Raw genomic sequence first — 11,346 nt, 5'->3', positions numbered from 1 at the left:
TTCAGGAGTAAATTGGATGCTTATCTTGCTGGGATCCTATGACCCCAGCTGACTTCCTGCCCTTTGGGTGGGAGGCTGGACTCAATGATCTTCCAAGGTCCCTTCCAGCCCTAATGGCTATGAAATATAAAGAATGAGAAAAAACAAAACAAATATGACTTGCTACCAGAATAAAATGCTGAAGCTTATACTATATCTTAGCTCACTTACTCATAGGAAATAGAGAGGGAGAGAAAAAGTCATAAATGGTTGGGGAAGTGGGGGAATGCAATAAAAAAAAAAATTGGGGGTTTTGCTACAGTGTTAGTTGTTACTGAGCAAAAAAAAATTAATAAAAACTAGACATATTATTTACCATATTTTAGATAATTTAGGGTCCTTAAATTAAGTTAATAAATTCATGTTAAATGAACCCCATTTTTATTATTTTATTATGGCCTTAGCAGTCAGATATAGGCTTAAACATTAAGTGCTTTAATTCAGACCCATTTCCTTGACTTGACAGTTGTTACAGAAAAGCCTTTTTGTTTGAATTTATTCCCAGTTTTGAACCAGTGGCCCTTATGCAGAAGTTCTCATTCAGGCAATGTTCCCAAAAGACTTGAGAAAGAGTTTTGTCAGAGTAGTTTAGAAGATAAACATAAAAGTAAATGATATCTGTCCTGAATGATAGCCCTAAAGAGGTGGGGAGGAAGGGTAACATTCATTTTTATAATTTTTTCACCAGTGTCAATCTTTTTAAGGTATTAGTCGCCTAATAATGCAGACAGGCATCTAATGAGATTTTTGAAAGTACCAGCTGTCACTAAGCACCTATTTATATTTTTATGAGGCTAACTAATTTTAAAATTCTGGTCCCAAATCCCCATTAGAAGTCGGGGAAAGTTAGTCAATGCTAACTGCAAATCATGAGGACTCTGAGGGTTATGTCAGCATGGATGTCTGGTTGTAGCCCTCTTTCCACTTGAAGAGGGCTAGTGCATTGTGGGGAGTTCCAGCTACCCCTGTAGAACAAATGCAGCAGCTACTGTTCCTAAGAAGCACCCTCTAGCAGCCATGAGGCATGCCTGCTCCTTGGCTGTTCTGGCATAGTTCCCTATGGGTGGCTGGCAGATGTTCTGATGTTTCCGTTGTAGCAAGGGATTTATGAAAAGCCTAATAGTGTATTAGTAATGATATGGGTCATAGGACTTCCTGTCCCCATTCTATCCCTCATTTTTCAGCCCCCTCACTTTCTATTAAGGGTGGAAACTTGTCATCTTTAAGAGAATTTGGAAGGAGGAGTTAATTACTTCCATGCAAATTTTAATTACAAGAGATGGGCTAAAACAGATGTGGCTTTGTCCCAGCAAAATCTCAAGCTTGGATTGTGTTTTTAAGCCCCAAATCAAGGATAGATCACTTTTGTTTCATTGCCACATGTTTCAGGGCATTTGGACTGATGACTCCACTTTTTCTCCGTCTCTGTGAATGTATATAACTTGATATTTGCTTCCTTTTTATTCTGGGTGGAAAGAACTGTGGGATATAATCCTCAACTGTTGTAAATCAGTTCCATTTAAAATAAATAAAATCATAGTAATTTGCATCAGCTTAAGCTCTGGTACACAGCCTTACAGTCCACATTCTATATAATATTTTCATAGATTTCATAGACGTTAGGGCCAGAAGGGACCTCGTCAGATCATCGGGTCCTGCCTAAGGGACAGGAAGTCAGCTAGGGTCAAAGGATCCCAGCAACATCAGCATCCAACTGTTCCTTAGAAGTGTCAAGAGCAGGTGTTTGCACCACCTCTGGGGGAAGTCTATTCCGGGCCTTGTGGGCTTGGACAGTAAAGAAGTTTTTTCCTTATGTCCAGCCTAAAATGGTCTTGGAGGAGTTTGTGACCACTGGACCTTGTCATCCCTTGGGGCACTTTGGTGAACAGATATTCCCCCAGATCCTGAAGCACACCCCTTATGCACTTATAGGCTGCCACCAAGTCACCCCTGAGCCTTTGCTTCTCCAGGCTGAAGAGTCCCATGGCTCTCAGCCTTTCTTCATAAGGCCTGTTCTTTTGTCCTTTGATCATGCGCATGACTCTCTTGTGGACTCTTTCAAGCTTCTCCTTGAATGCCCTTTCTGAATTGTGGAGCCCAGAATTAGATGCAATACTCCAGCTGTGGCCTCACCAAGACTATGTACAGATCTCCCTGGGTCCTGGGTCTTGCTTGAGAAGCATCCATAGATGCAAGTCAGAGTTTTGTTCACTTTGCCAGCTGTAGTATTGCATTGGTGGCTCGTGTTCATCTTGTGGTCAAACATGACCCCCAAGTCTCTTTTGGCCATGGTGCAGTGAGTGTAGCAATGCCAAGCCTGGAAGTGTGGAAGTGTGATGTGGGTTTCCCTCCCTCTCCCCGAGGTGGAGCACCTTACATTTGTCTGTATTGAATGCCATCAGGTTTACATCTGCTCACCTTGAAAGTCTATTGAAAGTCTATTGAGGTTGGCCAGGATCCTCAAGTGTGGACACTCTTCCCCAAAGTTTGGTGTTGTCAGTGAGCTTAGCCAGTCTACTTCTGACACCAGAGTCCAGATCATTTCTAAAGATGTTAAAGAATACAGGTCTGAAATCAGAACCTTGAGGAACACCACTTATCACTGAGTGCCATGTTGATTCAGTTCCATTGACTACCACTCTCTGGGTCCAACCTTGGAGCCAGTTCCCCAGCCATCAGACCGTAGGGTAGATGAGGCCTCAGTTACCCAATTTTTCCATGAGGACATCAAGGGATGCCAGGTCAAAGGCTTTTTTAAAGTCCAAATATATGATATCAACACCCCAGCTCTTGCATTCCTGTTCCAGCCTGCTGCCCAGCCCACCGCCAACCTGTGGTCAGATGACAGTCTGGGAAGGGGGCCTGTGCTGCCTGCAGGCCCTTCCCCCACCATCACTGCTGACCTACAGTCACTTTCCCTGTCCCAGCTGCCTTAGCAGGCCATCCCCCACCTTCACCTTCACTTTCACCTTTACTTGAAACATACCTTAGTGGCTGACCTAGGTGGCAGCAGCTGCTGCCCCCCCTCAGGAGAAGGGAGGGGTATTCTCTACCACACCACCTTGCACTGCCCTGCACTGGATTACTTCCATAATTGACTATTTGCTTCTGCACTCCTTCACAGCTGCCTCACTGCGTCTGATTCTGTGCCTTGTTTCCTGCCTGCTGCTAAATGCCTGGTTGGAGGCCTGAGGGGCTTCTGGACTGAGCTTCAACAAACAAAGCACCTCCACCACTCCAACCATCTTTTACATCTGCCTCAGCAGCCTCCCCTGTGTGTTTTGCCTTTGTGTGGTATGTCTTGTGGTCTACTCCCCCTACCCTGTTGTTTGTTGTAAACCAGCTCGAGTTTCCCCAGCCCGTGTGTGTGTGTATCACTCCCCCACCTTTCCCAAGCATAGCCTGCCCATTTTTTCTTGTTGGGATCTAGCTCAGTGAGCTTCAACCCCCTTCATCCCCCCTTCCCCCCACAGCCCCAACCTGCCCCTTTTGGGTTCACTAGCTCTGCTGTGATTAATGTTTTTCTTTTTTTGTTTCCCTCTCCCATGAGAAGCAATGTCAGGGAAGGACCCTTCTAGGGGCGCAAATGCCCCCACAGAGCTTGCTGCAGTGGGGACAGAATCTAGGCAGACCCCCAAGGGGGCCTATGTCCTTACACCCCACCTTGGGGGCAGAGTCTACTTCTGGAGGTAGACAAAACTGTAATCGACACTGTGGGGGCAAGCAGGACTCTAGCAGGGCTAGGGAGTCTCCCCCAGTGAGGCCCCTCCTGGAGAGTCTCCCAATGCTCCCCCCCCACCATCAGGGATCCAGGCAAGAGCAGTGGCAAGGGCTCCTCTTCAGCCTCCTCCACAGCTGGGGGTGGGAAGCAAGGGCCCTGCCCCTCTGGCCTAGACCACCAGTACCTGAGGGGGGCAGGTGCACTACACCAACCAGCACACACAATGCAGTGGAGAAGGGGCTCATGGTGGAGGGAGAATACATCCCCATTGAGGCCCGAGAAGAGCTGGGGACCTGAGTGGTCCGCAGCAATGTCCCACCCTATATCCCCAGCTGAGCTCTGCTTCCCCAGGTCCGAACTCTGGAGAGGGTTATCTTTCCAGTGGTGGCCTTCTTGCTGGTGTACTGAGACCTGGGCCTCCACCATGTACACTCTTTCCATTTACAGGACATGAGCCAGGAGCATGACTGGAGGCCGAGGGGTGCCTCATGATTCCTTTTCAGCGGGTCCTGGTGAGGGTGTTTTATATGTTGGGGCACCTGCAAGCTCAGCCCAGTCTGGGTGCAACACGGGCAGGTGCTCAGCTCTTTCCTTGGCCCAACTGATCCAGTGCCAAACTCCCACCAGCACTAAGCCCATCCTGCCTGGGCTGAGCTGCACTGAGACCCTGGAACTGATGCCACCTCTTCTATCTGCACAGTCTGGCATGGAGGCCAGGCACTTGCCTAGGATGGAGGTGGGTGGAGCAGGGGAAGCTGTGCCAGGAACTGGGGGCAGGCACAGTCCCAGCCTGCCTGCTGTCTTGGGCATGAGCCCCAGCATAGGCTTCTAAGGGTTCCTGAATCTTGGATAGACAGTAAGGTGTCCTGCTCCTGCAGGTCTGCATTGTCTGGTCAGCAAACCCACCCCAAGGGAGAGGTGTGGGGAAGCCAATAAGAAAGGTCTTTTCTATGCTGCATTGTCCCCTTCCTCTGCAAGGAGTTGTGGAGGGACCTGTCCCTTGTGCTTTGATAGAAGTCCTAGTGCTTCCTGCCCCCTCTGCTGATTTATTGCACACTGACAGGGGCAGCTCCTGCCAAAACCACTTCCTCTCTAGCTCCAGCATCTGTGCCTTGAAGAACAGCACCCATTACATCATCTGTTGGCAGTGCCGAGTGGCAGCACGGGGCCCCACGCATTCAGTTCTAGTCTGTTCAGTCTCATAGGACTGAGGTGCCTTACAGTGCCTACATATGGATTAAGGCACCTTAACTACTTGCGCCTAAATTTGAACTTGCCTTATGCAGGTATTAAATTTAGGTGTGATTAGCCTAAAATCACCATTTTTAAGGTGCATTAAGGGTGCACATATGTAGACATGTGCCCTTAATATACCTTAAAAATGGCTAATGCACTTTAAATATCCATGTGTAGATGCACCCATAGAGACCCAGACCTGGAGTGTGTTCATTCCAGCACCTAGATAGAACTTGTCTGAAGCTCATTTAGGAGTCTGTTGGTACAGGTCTTCCCTGTCTGTTTCATTTCAGGATTAAGGCCTGAATTGGTAATGAACAGTTCATGTATAGATTCAATTTTTCTTAGATAAAAAAATATCAGTTTTATCTGGCTACTTCTCATACACAGATATCTATAGAGACTGAGAAGTGGTACACTGTCTGGCTCCTTCACAACCTCATTTTGAGTTGAAGTAACAGTTTAAGATTTCCTTATTTTCTTAAACTAATTCACTTTACAATATCTTTATAATCTCTTTTTTATGGCAGATTTTGTCCTTTTGCCTGCCCCAGCAGTAACTTATAGACCAACTGATGGAGTTTTAAATTTTTACATCTTCTTTGGAGACACTCCAGAGCAAGTTGTTCAGGAATATATAAAGGTATGTTCATTGTACATGAAACAGTTGGGGTATTTTTCTTTACAGCTTGCCTTTGGTATATTGTCAATTTGAGATGCACCTTAGTTTTTGTCAGATAGACAAACCTCTTGTTTAGTTGGAGCTTTTTACTGATGTTGCCCAGCCCATTGGATTGAGGATGGGTTGAAGTTTGAGTACTGCTGGAACTCCAGTACCTAATACAGTGAAGGTACAGTAGCCTGGGGCTGATGAGCAGCTAATCCAGTCAGTCTGTGTACATTGTGCATTGCTTTTTAGTGTAGTTGGCTTTCACTTGAGCTAAATTGTCCCCAGTGGAATAACTAAAACATACCAATCTGAGTCAACTATTGAAGTGAAGACAAGTCCTGATATGCAGCAGGGTTATATTGTTGATTTGTTGTGGTTATGCTAGAAAAATAGCAGTAGCAGTCATTTCACATTTGTTCTGCATGTAGTCCAATAAAATTTTTCAGTGGATGCTTAAAGGAAGCATGCATCAATTTCTAGACAGTGTTGCCCTTTGTTTGCCTGCATTTTCTCCCATACAATAGAGATTCTATTAGCAATGACAAATCTCCAGTGCTCCTCTCAACCTCTAGTTATGCTAATATGCTAATGTGATTTTTTTGGTTCAGGAACATTTTGGCTATTATTATATTAAATTTCTGCTTACTCAGTTTATCAAAATTTTTTTTTAAATGGGGAAAAAAAGATGTAATACAATCCCTGTTTAAAACTTATAGTCTCAATGTGGCTATAGAGCCCAGGTCTGGGACTTTGGAAACTCGGCTTTTTTCCTGATTCTGTTAGTAGTCTATTTGTGATCTTGGACAAGGCATTTCAATGTTTGCCATAGTTTTACCTCTAAGAAGTGGAGTAATCACAGCAAATATTTTTGCAAAGGGCTTGAGATCTACTGATGGAAAAACATTATGTAGAACCTAGGTATTATTTTATTTTTTTAAAAACTGAAAGAAATCCTACTGATTTAACTTTTCTTACATAAAAAAACTCCTAGAATCTTGACTTATCGTATTCAACAGTGCTTTTGCGGACTTTTGACTCTCTTCTCTATGGAGAAATTCCTACTATGTAGTTTGTATTTAGGACTTAAGGTCTGATGTCCCTACCTAGTAAATCACCATTTTTTAAAAGTTGTTGTTGTTTGTATTCATTTGTGGATTCATGTATGACATTTGGATTCAAATATGACATGTAAACATTACACCTACACATCCTTTTTCACCTATATTTGTTTCTTAACTTTCAGGTAATAAGACTGCTTTTCATCCCTTTGTACTGGACTCTTAGATTCCAGATTAGTTGTTGTGGTTATATATTTCGTGATGAAGTAAAAGCAGTGGTACAAAGTGTGGCAGGACACTGTTGGTGCCTGCCACTCTAAGGGCTGAGCCAAGCAGCCAGCAAGTGCTTAATTACGGCAGCCATTTTAGATCCATGGCTGCCTGTTCAAACAGGGCAGTTCACTGTTGGCAGGCCAGGCAGTAACATTGCTTGGCTGTATACAACAACCTGGAGGTAAGGGCTCGAGCCATAGGGGGTTGTTTGGAGGCTCCTGGTCCTGGGCATGACCCCACCCTGCCAGGAGTGGGTGGCCTGGTGGGGCTGTCAGTAGTGTGGGAACCCCCGGGAAATGCCAGGCCAATTACCACCCCAGTGAAAGGCAAGTAGGGGCACCTAAACCCCAGCCCTCACCTTTGGGTGAGCCATATACCATCAGAGCGGGGTAGGCCAAGTAAGCTTCTAGAGGCACCTGAGCCTGCTGGGGGAGTGACCCCACAGGGCCAGGCATGCTTCCAAGAGGACCTGAGCTAGGAATGGAGGATCCCAATCCCTAAGTGAAGCCAGGGGGCAAAAACCCAACTGAGGCACTTGACTGGTCAATGCTGGGGCTAGAACCAGAAGGGTCAAAAGGGCTAGGGGCCAATGCGAGGGACACCCATGATGAGTGAATAAGTTCAGGGTCCTGACTGGCCTGAGACAGGGCCAGGGCTTACGGAAGCTGAAGGTCCCATGATTGGGGGCCCACATCTAATGGACAAAGGGGACAGTTGAGCCAATTGCCTTAGATGCCATCTGCAAAGCTTGGGTTGCGGTATAGAGGTGGAACGGAGCCATGGATAGCACCCCACCATGTTGGGGGGTACAGTAGGCAGCCTCCCACCTTAATGAACAATGTAATTAACCACAAGGCAGGGCAGGTGAGACAGGTGGGCAATGTGCCCAGAAGTATGTGGGGAAACTAGCCGATGGCTAGGCAGGGATCCCCCACTTTGCCACACAAAGAAACAGCAATTGGGATACCTTATGCAAGTAAAGGATTCCAAGGTAGGGTAAAGCTGGCCACGAATATACTGTTATTTAGGCCCATAACTTACTCATCCTCAGCTAGTTCTTTGCAAGTTAGTTCTGGTCAAATACTTTATGTAGACTTCTGGGGCATTTAGATGTGGGAGTCTGGTCTGATGTACAGCACATCGAAGCAGACTCAATTATTCAACTCTGTTCGAGCAGGTAAATAGACATGCACTGGCAGCCTCAAACATCACATGCATCAGCAGTGCAGTGCACAGCAGCACTGACAAAATGGCAGCAGCATGCTCTGAAATAAAACACATTCAATGTGCTTCACCATTGCCATTTTCTCAGCACTGACATGTGCTGTGCCACTGATACACCTGCTCCTGATGCAGTGTTGGGTGCTTTTAATTAGTGCGGCTCACTAATTAAAAGTACCTGGCACTGCATTGGGAGTATGTATAAAAATGCCCCTGATGTCCAAATACTTTAAAGACCTACTAGATTGATAGTCAAAATGTGGGAGATGGCAGCTACAATTTTTTTGTTTTAGAGTAGTTCTTAGACGCTCCAATCAAGATCTATGCCTCTTGTAACTATTCAAATGACTAGAGGAAAGATTATACCTGGAAACATTCACACTCTGAATAAACCAGAAGGAAAAAAGGAAGTGTCTTATCCCATTTCACACATGAGAAAATGAGAGACAAAGGCCTGCATCCAAGGACAAATTGCTCATTCTGAAATGACTCAGTTGCCTAGAGCAATAGGTTACAGAGTCATGCCCCATCTCTCTTTGGCTCAATTAGTCTTGAATTCTTTTCTGTGCAGTGGTACAGTTTCAACAGAAGGGGTGGTGGAGCAGTAATGCCAAAATCTCCCAGCCACAAGATAGTATTTAGAATGTTCTTAGGAGGTAAGAGCTATGGTTTTGACCCCCCTTAGGGCTATATAGACTTGGGTGACCCTTTGATCTGTTGTATTGTTTTAAGATTTTCTATAAATCAAATCCAGGTTGTCTCAACTGAATTCACTGGAGTTACAGCTGCATAAAATGAAGGAAGGATTTGTTCTCTTGAGGTTAAAGACCTAAAATGAGTACAGGTGTTAAATTACATCACAGCTGGAAGAAAATTATTTAATATGGGAATAATTATGTCTGCTAAAAGTAAGTTTCTTCACATAGTCTAAATGTACCTTGCACACTTAATTAAAATGGTGAGTTTTCCATCTCCTATAATTAATATAAAAATATGAGCGATTATTTATACTTCTTGAGAACTACTCTTCTTCATCTACTCAGCATAAATTAATGGGGAAATGTAAATACATCTGTACAGTAGGTTAGCATGCTAATTAAAGTAAAGGATGATGAAGTATAGAGCTTATATTTTAAGCGCTATGTGAATCAAAGGATGTACATACAAAAATATTTGTGTTTGTCCATAGTTCCAAGGACATATAGGGATCCAACTTATTACCATATCACAGTGGTTCTAACTTAGTTCTATACATAGACTGCAGAGATCTGACTAGCCAAGGCTAGCCCACCCACCTGGTGCAGATATGAAGATGGGATTTGAGAAAGACAACTAACGTTTTCCCATCCTAACAGTCTTTTAGCAACAGGCAGCACCATCCTGACATACAGGGCTGTACCATATGTACCACTTTAATGCAAAACTGGAAAATTGCCCTAACACAGCACTGTGTTTAAGTTCACTGGCATCAGTCTTGGAAATACTTATTCGTAAGTAGTGTTTGCAGTATCATGACCCTGAGAACAGGTGGAAGAGGGAATAATTGGAGATTGAGGTAATTGCTATATATAATCTAAAAGTAGTTATCATATGAAGGAACATAAAAAACATAATGTATACCTATTTGTTTCTCATTTACTTAGATGTAAATCAAGAGTAACTCTTCTAGACTCAATGGGCACATCCACAAACGCAAGCATGTGCACTTGCAGCAGCTCAAATAGAAGCAGTGCAAATGTGAGTAGGGGATTTTTGCCTAAGCATAAATAGGGGCAAAATAACCCTGCCTGGCTCCTCACAGATCTGCAGTCAGGGGGAGCTACAGCCAGCACCTGTGCTATCCCCAGCCATATAAAAAGCTGCCCTGTTTTGGCCCCATCAGTACAAAAACTTGCCCTGTCTAGTAGCTCAGGGCTACTTGGTCTCAGGAGCTTCTTGGGCCCTGCCAATTGTTACCTGGGGACACTACCCCTTGTGCCAGCTGGACTGCTGACGCAGCCCTGAGAGTTCCCTGCACCCTCTACCCACTGCAGGGGGCTGGCAGTGGGGACCTGCTGCGCACCTGCCAGACCTGGATGGGGACTGCACAGCCAGTAGAGGCATCTGCCCCTCTGGGCCAGCTGCCAGTGAGCTGTGGTTGCAGAGTTGGCCTCTGTGTGGCACTACTGCCATGTGTGCCCCCTGCCTGGCCATCTGGGCAGCTATCTCCCAGAAGATGTTTTGGGTGTAGTGGCCTGCTTTGAATTGTCAAAGCATGTCCTTCTGGCCATGGTTGGCCAGGAAGCCAGCCACAGCCAGCTGGGTCCCACGTGCCAGCTCTAAGTAGGCAGGGTCTTCCCACTGGCCTCCCTAGCATGAATTCTGGTGTTCCCTATTGGAAAACTGAAAAATGCCTGATAAAAAAAAAAAAATCCCAAAATCACTCTGTAAGATACCCCAAAAGCCATGTTCTTCCACAATTAAAACAAAAGACCGCTAGGGATAGTGAGACAGAGAGCCAGTAATCAGTTGGACAATGTTTTATTGATGTATCTACAGCGTTAAAGCAATTTGGAAGACTACCAGTGTTTCTATCATCATAATAAAGCGAATTTTAAATACATGTTTCATGAATTCATGACTACATGAATATGTTTTGCTGCCACCCACAGGGGCTGTGCCCCACCCCCAACAGGGTCTATGCCCCCCCCACCGGGGTTACAGTCCCCCCTACAGGGGCTACAGACCTCCCTGCAGGGCCCACATGTCCCACCCCAGCCCCCCAATTTCTGCCCTGCCTGGCACCATCCCCCGCTGGCTCCTGCAGCCCACCAATGACTGCCACACCCAGCCCCACCCCCCTGCTCCCCCCGACCTCCCTATGGCTGTCCCCCCCAGCCCCCATTTGCATCCCCAGCCCCCGATGACTGCCCCCCCAAGCTTCTGGCACTTAAGAAAGAAAAGCCTGTACTCATCCAGCAGGGGCTGTGGGGCCTGTGGGTCCTCCTGGAAGAGCCCCCCTAGGCAGCACAGGGCAGCAGCGGGGTAGCAGGGCCCAGACTAGAGCTGCTGGGGCTGTCACCCTGCCCCATGCTGTGTGTGGGGGGGGGCAGTGATCCAGATGGCAGCTGTACTGCCAGTAAGTGCTG

At 46.0% G+C, this 11,346-nt stretch overlaps 1 pseudogene; it reads left to right on the top strand.

Moving 5' to 3' along the window:
- Window positions 1-11,346, top strand: part of LOC109308269 — a 146,715-nt pseudogene that overhangs the window by 53,524 nt on the left and 81,845 nt on the right.

This window comes from Crocodylus porosus, unplaced genomic scaffold, assembly GCF_001723895.1.
Source record: "Crocodylus porosus isolate Cpor-Errol unplaced genomic scaffold, CroPor_comp1, whole genome shotgun sequence".
In the NCBI taxonomy this organism is placed as follows: Eukaryota; Metazoa; Chordata; order Crocodylia; family Crocodylidae; genus Crocodylus; species Crocodylus porosus.
The sequence above is the reverse complement of the archived record's forward strand: the minus strand, read 5'-3'. Positions and strand labels throughout refer to the sequence as shown.